The following is a 9,063-nucleotide window of genomic DNA, read 5'->3' on the forward strand; positions in this document are numbered from 1 at the left end:
GCCCCAGATGGCTGCTGGAAGTCTGCTGCATGGCTGGATGGCCCTAAACAAAAACATGTGCAAGTCTGAGTGCCAGCAGCCTTGCTGAAACACCAACCTGTAAGTTGGCTCAAAGAATGATTCAGGAAGAAAACCCTATCAATTAAATATGAAATCAGTTATTTTCCTCCTACAAAAATTGATGCTGAATGACAGTAAGACTGTATTTATGAAGAATAAATGCAACCCCCAACACCTCTAATATTTTCCATGAAGCCACTGACAAATCTGTTGGTTTTGAAGGTCAGATGGTAGACTTCGTGCTCACAGTTGTGACTACATGCTCACATGAATTTGTTTCCCTGGCTTTGCTGCAAGTGTTTGCATGAATAAGTACTCCTGCAGAGTGAATAAAGGCATTGGCAATCTGGTCCCAGCTGGAAACTTATATCTGAAGCCAGTTCAACCCCTTTGTAAAACACGGATTCCTATCTTATCCTGTTTAGCATTTTCTTCATATAATTTGAGATCTTTGGTTTGACTGCTCCTCCATTCCAAATAATTTTCTAATGGAAGAGATGTGTGTTTCAGAGCTCTCATTTCTCTTTGGGTATGTATTTGGAATAGATGTTTTTTTTTGTTTGGGAGGAGAAGGATAATTGCTGCCTGCCTGGGTATCAGTTAATTAGCAGTCTCCTCACTAGTGGATGCCTGGCTAAATTCATTCCTCTGCTGAGTAATTTATTAAATAACTACAAGCCCATTCAGGCAGTCCCAATAGTATTTTATAGGAAAGCACTAATTACTTCATATAGTTAGTGGGGAAAAAAGAGATGTAAGGAAATGCAGGGCACATATTTTCAATTATTTTACCAACCTTTTTATTCACACCTTTCTCCTAGATCCAGTTCTTCCTCAAGTGAGGATGTGATTTCATGGGAGACGGACTACCCTTTTCTTCTACGATTAATGCCTTCTTGGCTGCACAGAAATGAAACGTTACATTTCAAATAGGAATCACTGTCACAACCTCAGCGAGGCTGCTCAGATAGGAGAATCAGCCCATTAAGTGCTGATGTTTGTGGAGCAGCACAGAGGAAATCTCGATAAGCCTCGTGCTCACCTCCCCTGTCACATCTTCTGCTGCGCGGCTGTCCATTAACATGCCACAGGCTCAGCCCGAGTGCTGGGCTCTGCCCAGATCACTTGGTAGCTGTCAGGTGGATAAGACAAGCTTTCTGGAAAATGCACAAAGATAAGGTGAAGTTAAACCACATGTGTGTGCTTGGCTGTGTGTGCTCGGAGCAGAGGAGGCTTTATTCTGCTGTGTGGGAACCAGATGGACTCGATGGCTGTTCTTTCAATTTCTGGGGGAGAATTCAGTACATATGGTGTGGAATCAGCATATTGTTCTGTGAGCTTGAGTTGCAGCACTCTGCTCCTGTCCCCCATACTACCCTTTTTTGTTTTATTAACAGAAAATCCACTGGTGAGCGCAAGGAGGTGTGTGTTTGAAGTGTGTCAGCTCTTTATCTCTCTGCTGAACCCCTTGGAATCCAGAAGCCCTAGCTCTTTTCTCTTTCCTGCAGGGTAGAGACAGATGCTATTTTGAAAAAGAGAGGCTGTGTGCCACAGTCGTTCTTCTCAGCAATTAAAAACAAAAAACAAAAAAACAGAACAACACAAATGCTCTGTTGTTCTGCAGATGATTTGTCGTTTATAATACAGCAAACAGTTGATATTATATACAGCTGGACAAACTGTGCAAATGAAAGGTCGATTGATCCAATGGTTATAAACAACCCTGCTCTTTTAGGAGTGCCAATCCTAGCAGAGTAACTGAGACACTAGTGCAAAAAGGTATGTGCAGGTATTTCCCATTATTAATGAGTCATACCGATGGTCAGATTTAATGCTGGAATGTGCTAACTGGTTCCTGTAAAACTGGCACATCGGTGTTAAAACATAATTCTACACAGCATTATAGTTCCTCTGCTATTGTTCAGTCTTTCTGCAGGAAAAATAAGGATTAACTCCATAACTTTGCATGTTGAATAATTTCATATGGTGCAGAAGACGGATTTGTAGAGCCATTTTTAAAGTTGCGAATGAACAACCAAAAAAATCGGGAAACTTGCTTGATAGCTCTAGTTTAAGTATATGAGACTGTAATTTCTGGTATGGGACATAATAAAAACCTCCACTCTCTTTGTTAAAATCTATGCTTTCATTTTATCTAGCAATTTTCTACATTTCAAATGTGAAATTATTTGTTAACGAAGTGTGTATGGAACAAAGAAATAATCTTGTGTTTGCTATTCCTACATAATTGGCAGAGAGCTGAATGATAGAATAACAGAATTGCTAAGGTTGGAAAAGACCACTAAGAGTCCAACCATCAGTCCATTCCCATCATGCCCGTTAACCATGTCCCTCAGTGCCACATCTCCATGTTTCCTGAATACATCCAGGGATGGTGACTCTACTGTGTCCCTGGGCAGCTTGTTCCAATACCTCACCTCTCTTTCTGGGAATAATTTTTTTCTAATATCCAACCTGAACCCAGTAAATTTTCTGTAGTGGAGGCCCTACCAAAATTTGTTAGAGAATGAGGCTGGAACTTTGCTCTGTCCCTTTACTGTAAAATGTCAAGTAGGACTGTAGACAGCACCAGACCAAGTAATCTTTGGAAGGATTGTCTGGGACTCTGCCAAGAGCATTTGTCATAAACAGTAGAACAGAGCTAGTCTTATAGGTAAAGGAGAAGCAGGTTCTCATGGTCACCTCCATATTTTTAAAGGTAGAATTAAATTGTCAAGGCCAAAGGGGTGAATAATCCTTTAAAACAATGATGATTGTATTTTTATTAAAAAATGTCTCCATGCAGGAGACAGAATGCAGAAAACTCAGATGGTGATGCCAGTTTGCACTTTATGAGGAGGAGAAGGATTGCCATAGAATGGAGGCTACTGCAGCCCTTGTGTCCCCCAGATGGCTGAAGCTGCTGGCTTTACTTTCTCAATAAAGCTAGTGGAAGTTTTATTTTATCCTGGCTGACTCCTCTGGGCCCTCTTTAAGAGATCCATGCCTGCTTTGAGTTCACAGAATTTCACAGAATTGCCAGGGTTGGAAGGGACCTCAAGGATCATGAATCTCCAACCCCCCTGCCACACGCAGGGCCACCAACCATTCCACCTAATGCTAGACCTAATGCTAGAGTTGGGGGACCCAGAACCCCCAGGTTTCAATATTTTTTATTCAGTTGGGATGAAACTTCAAAATATCTGAATCTCCATAGGAGGCATAACTTGTTACTCTAACTATATGGAGTTTTGCCATAGATTTCTCTAAAGAAGGATCTGTAGCTTTACTACAGTGAGCAGAATGGTTCTTTTTTTCAGTCACAACTATTAGAGAATGAGAGCTGTCAGCTGAGGAAAAAAATGTGTAGCTCACAAGTACTCTCTATCAGTAACACATTGTTTAAAATTAAGGGAAAAAAAACAGAAAGTCACATTTCTTTTCACCTTAATGTTAATTGACCTTCTGAAACAGCAATAACATCAAAAACTAATGATTGTTTCAGAATTTCCACCGGTGAATAGCTCTTGTTCTCCAAATGTATGGCAGAGAACTCTTCTTACAGTTGCAAAGGATTATTTAAAGAAAAAAGTTGCATCAAGATTTTTAGTCTCACTGAAGTTCACAAGCATTGAATTAGGTCCTTAGGTCCAGTCATGTAAACATTTCTGTATCATTTCTAGACTGTAATATTTGGGCTGTTACTACAGAGCACTGCAGTGCTTTTCATAACTCAGTGTTTTAATATCTTCTCTTGAAGAGTTTGTAGTTTGTTTTCCACCCGATTCATTCTCTTCCTATGTTAATATAGGCATGGATATTTGAATACCACTCTTTCCTTTCTTTACTGCCTGAGGTATGACAAAATCTAAGAGTGCTGCTGAGTCTCAGTGATCCCTAACTCATACAATAGCAGAAGATATTCCTTGCATTTTATCTTGCAGCTATTTCCTTATTTCTTGTGGGTAAGAGGTTTTTTTTACCCATTGTCTTTGCTCCTCATGCCTATTCAGTGGATAAATGTGGCCACCCATGTAAATGTTGCTTGGAAGGCTTTCCGTTTTGACCCATTTTCTCTTTTTCTTACACTTTAAGTTAGATTTATCCTTGCATAAAAAATCAGCACGAAGTTGAAGAATACTCAACTCCACTTAACCTTACTTCACCTGTTAGCTGGGGCTTCAGTGACATGGAAGGTTGGCCAGGATTTGCAGAGGAGGCAGATGACCAGGAAACGTTTGCTTTTAATTCAGGGGGTGGTGTGGGCATATAAGAAAAAGACAACCTTCATCATTCCGGGTGCAAATGAGGACCTCAGTTTTAGGAAGACCAGACTGCTCCCACATTAATTCTGCAAAATGAGCTGACTTATTACTATTTTTTTTTTTTTCTAATCCTAGGAGTGTATCTCATTATTGACTAGGTAATGTTAAACAAAAGCAGCAGATTAATCAAAAGAGACTAAATAATAGATGTCTTGCGTCAGCACTGCTGACAGATAGCATGCTGGCAAAGTGAAACACAGTCTCTCCTGCATTGTTCATTCATTCTATGCAACAGTGACATCTGTTACAGTGGCACAGTAGCACACTGAATCAGTGCATCTCAAACACATCTGTATTTGCACAAAAGAGGCAGACTGGATGTCAGGAAAACGGTTTTGAATATGTGACCTATATCTTACGTAAACAGCGTGCCCTTCCCTGACAACACTGGCAAGCATAGAAGTGAACTTCAACTTCCTCTCTGTTGTAAATTTCACTAAATTATGTAAGAGCATCAACATGAATACATGGCCCAATAAATTTATGATAGAGTTGTGGTTCATAAACAACAGAATTGCTAATTCCCCTGCTAATAAATGAAACTAACATTGCATGGATATATGTTTGTTTTAATATTGCTTTTGATTCCTTGTCTTTTACAACCATTAGAGTTCTCAGATTGTAATTTTTCCTTATTCAGTTGTTGGATTGCTTTAAGAATGATGAGGTAGACTTCCTCACACAACCAAACATTATGAAAGATACAGAACTGCCCATCTTAGCTTCACAAAGATAAATTCATTTCTGAAGTCAAGGAAGAAGCTAGCCTAACAAAATCAATGGGTCTAGGTGATCTATATAATTATTATCTTTGGGTCTTTTTTGTAACTAGTTCTGATTTGACTGGAAGTTTTCAATCTTCATAAAACTTTACTAAGGTAATAATAGCAATCGTATGTTCCGTAGGTATTACTGTTCATCTCTAAGTGCTTTTTAAAAATAAGAACCATCTTCATTAATGCTGAAGCAGAATTAAATGGCTTGTGCCAAGTCCCACAGCACCTACCAACAAAGCTTTGGAGTAAGTAATCCTTCCCATGCATCATGTCCCTGTAGCAATAACTGCTTCTTTGCAGTTCTTACTGTTTTCTATTTAAGGAACCAAAACTGTTAATATCTTTATAAAATAAATTTAAAAAATAACTAAGACTGGTTCTACACATACTTCAACCTAGTGTTAGCTAGTTCTGTAGCTACAAGAAGTGGTCGTAGCCCTCTGTGACTTTGCCACCTTCTGATACATTGGAGCAGAATCTCCAGGGCTGGAACAAGATGCAGGAGGTCACCTGGCCCAGCCTCCCACACGAGGCAGCGTCAAGACTGCTCTCAGATTAGGTTGTTATGGCTTTTTCCAAGTCAAAACTAACACACCACCACCACTTAGTTTTAATCTAGTTCAGTTCCTCCTGCACATCACAGCTGTACTATTTGCTTGTGGTCTGCCTCCTTTTCTCACTTATTTATTTCTGTTGTCGTGTAGCATAAATTCAACTTAAATTACCATATTATTGCGTAGCCTTCTGGATCTCCAAAGCCATTCAGAGTGGATTCATAACAATACATCTCACTGGGTTTTCAGTGTCATTCTCTCTCTCTGACACCATCTAAATGAGAGAAGACATAGTTCTCCCAGCTTAACTGCTTGCATCACACTTTGTAAGATGCTGCTTGCTCTTGACATGTGAGGTATCTGTGCATGCTGTCCTTGAAGCTTTTGCTTTCCTTTTCACTGTGTTCTTATTGTGTCTGTCTGTGCTCGAAGTTTTATGCTCTGCCAAATTTTAGCCCAGAGTGACAGCAGAGAAATAAGCATTATAATGAAAGTGCTGACAAACCCTTAGCTGTAATGACGTGAATGGTACAGCTATCATTTGAGTTTGCTGTATTCTTTACTTTAAATCTTTAATGCTATTTTCTCTTTTTATCCTGTGCTGAGCAGTGGGATTAGTCAAGTGGTTTACAGCTTAGAAGTTGTGCAGTTAAGTGAGTTGTGTGGTGGGGTGGAAGGGCTCCTCACTGGGGATACCTGCTTCACTTTAGATGTGAGAAAAACTTCAAGGATTATGGAGGAAAAATACCATTAGCAAGGTGTGTGATGCTGCAGTGCCATTGCAGCACTGCTGCCAGCTTTGTACCCTGTGAGCAGCCATATGACACCTTTTATACGACACCTTATTTTCTATATGTCTGACTGAGGTAAAGTTGGCACTCAGTAAGGTGGAAGAAATAGGGCAGTCTGTATTGCAAAGGGGAAGAGAGAAGCAGGAAGTGTGAGAAAATGTAGCTTACAGTAAGAAAATATTTGTTGATTAATATTTAAGACTTGAGGCAGGATGTCTGCATTCCTGCCTGTATGGGTGCTGACCAAAACAAATCATGCATGCGCTGGATATGAATCAGTGCTGAGTGCCTACTCTCTGTCAGTGTGCAGCTGACATTGCAGCAACGAATGTAACGATCCCATGGAGTTTCCCATTGATTTCATTGAATGCAGAGCCAAGTTTTAAAGAGGCCTTTTGGATTAGATCTCTAGCTTTCCTAAAATGATAGAAGGCTTTTCATCTTGAATATATCCTGCTTATTTATACCGCACTGGCATTTGGCCTCTGGCTTGGGCGATGTTTGCCTGGTTTTAGCTGGATGCAGTTACCGTATGGATGTGAGCGTGTGCTGGTTTGATGAGTATCTAGTACATTACAAGGAAACTTTTGAAAAAGCCAGCATAAATACGAATGTGATAAATTCCAGGCTCTTAGTCCTCCGCACCACTTTTCTGAATAGCTTACAGGCAATTCAACATGTCGTGTCAAAATAAGAACTTTCAAAAACTGAATACATACGTATATTCTGCCCAAGAAGTCCCACATTTTTTCATTTCTCAAGACAAAGTCAATATTTGTGATCAGAATTTTTCAGCATTACATACAGTAGCAAGTTAAAACCATGTTGGTTCATACAGATGTATGTGGCTTATGTAGAGAGCCATGCAGAGAGCCACCTTGCAGACAGGTTGGTGGGAATGCTCTCTGCCACCTCTGCTCAACCGTGCTGCAGTGTTTTCTGACAGCATCCTTTTTCCTGGATGCAAAGAGAAAACTGGATTTCACATTCAGAGGGACTGTGGCAGAGACCCTGGGGGACAATAGCCCCTTCAGCTGCCTCCCTATCTTGGGGCTCACTCACCAACTTTGAGAAATGCTGCTAAAACTTGTCCTGACCAGTTTAGCTTGTTTCCTTTTTCCCCACTTACACATATGTTACGTCATCAGCAAGTCTGCATGCTATTCTGAGAATTACTTTCCTGCAGATTTCCCTATGGAGAGCTAGAATCTATCTTGCGGGGAGAAAAAACATGTAGATGTAATGTGTAGATGTCTGACACATTACATTTTCTTCTATATTTGCCCTTCATTTGTGTACGGCAAGAGGCTAAAAATTGTCAAGGATATTTGTTACTTGTCACTCTTATTTGTACACGAGCATACACATACAGCCTTATGCAGAGACATGGAAACTTTGAATTTTAAAACAGTACAAAAAGGTTTTATATCCTGTTTATCCTCTAGGCACTGTGCTCTCACTTCTCTTGATGCTGATGGGAAAGAGGCTTATTAATGGTCTGGTTCAATAGATCTATTAAAAGATTTTTTTCATAATAAAAGATACAATGAAAAAAAAATGTGATAAGGGTAATGAAGCACCAGCACAGGTTGCCCAGAGAGATGGTGGGTGCTCCGTCCCTGGAGATATTTAAGGTCAGGCTGGACAGGCTCTGAACACCTGCTGGAGCTGTAGGTGTCCCTGTTATTGCAGAGGAGTTGGATCAGATTGCCTTGAAGAGTTCCTTCCAACTCAGTGACTCTGTGGTAAGAAAACTGTGTGAACTATGAGCAAAAGACAGAAGCAAGAAAGATGTGCTTGTGAAGGCATGAAGGATAACAGTGGTACTAAGTTTCCAGATGATTCTTCTTGTGTAGGGGAACTGGGACATAACACATTGACATCCTTATTTTCCTCTCCCTGAAGGATTTGAGATTATTTTTCTGCATCTTCAGTGAATATCCAACTAATTAGAAGTATTTGTTACAAGAAAGAACAACATTTGTCCTACAGATTTCAGTGCAGAAAGACAGGAAAAGGATTTCTATTGTTTAGAACATTTAATTTCACCAAATATAAATGCATTTGATATGTAGAAGACAACCTAATATTTGTTCTGTGACTTGAGTTGAAATAGATGAATGTTAACCCAAATGTTCTGAAGCTAAATAGGTTTGTTCAGCAAATTTGGTTTTCAAGATCTTTTTCTGGTTTGTGAGAATCAGTCTCCCTTTAAATTCTATTTACTTTGGTTTTAAACCCAATCTTGCTTACATTTTTTCTGCACGAAGCCTTGGGGCATCGTGACAGCTACACATGCAGCAGACACATACCCTTCCCAGAAGATGCAGTCAGCTGAAAGTAATGCGAGTTGAGGATGAATCTTGTAGAAGTAAATCTTCACACAACAATTTGTCACCGAATCTCATAGAATCCAGTGTAGCCTTCTCTATAGTTTTCATGTTTAGAATGTCATTTTATAAATTATTTGTTGACCTTCTCTGTTCTTAACAATCCTTAGATCTGCTCTCTGTTTGCACTGTGCAAAAGTATTTGAGAGAGTGTTTTGTGTCCACAC

Source organism: Phasianus colchicus, chromosome 11 (assembly GCF_987193195.1).
Source record: "Phasianus colchicus chromosome 11, bPhaCol1.hap1.1, whole genome shotgun sequence".
In the NCBI taxonomy this organism is placed as follows: domain Eukaryota; kingdom Metazoa; phylum Chordata; class Aves; order Galliformes; family Phasianidae; genus Phasianus; species Phasianus colchicus.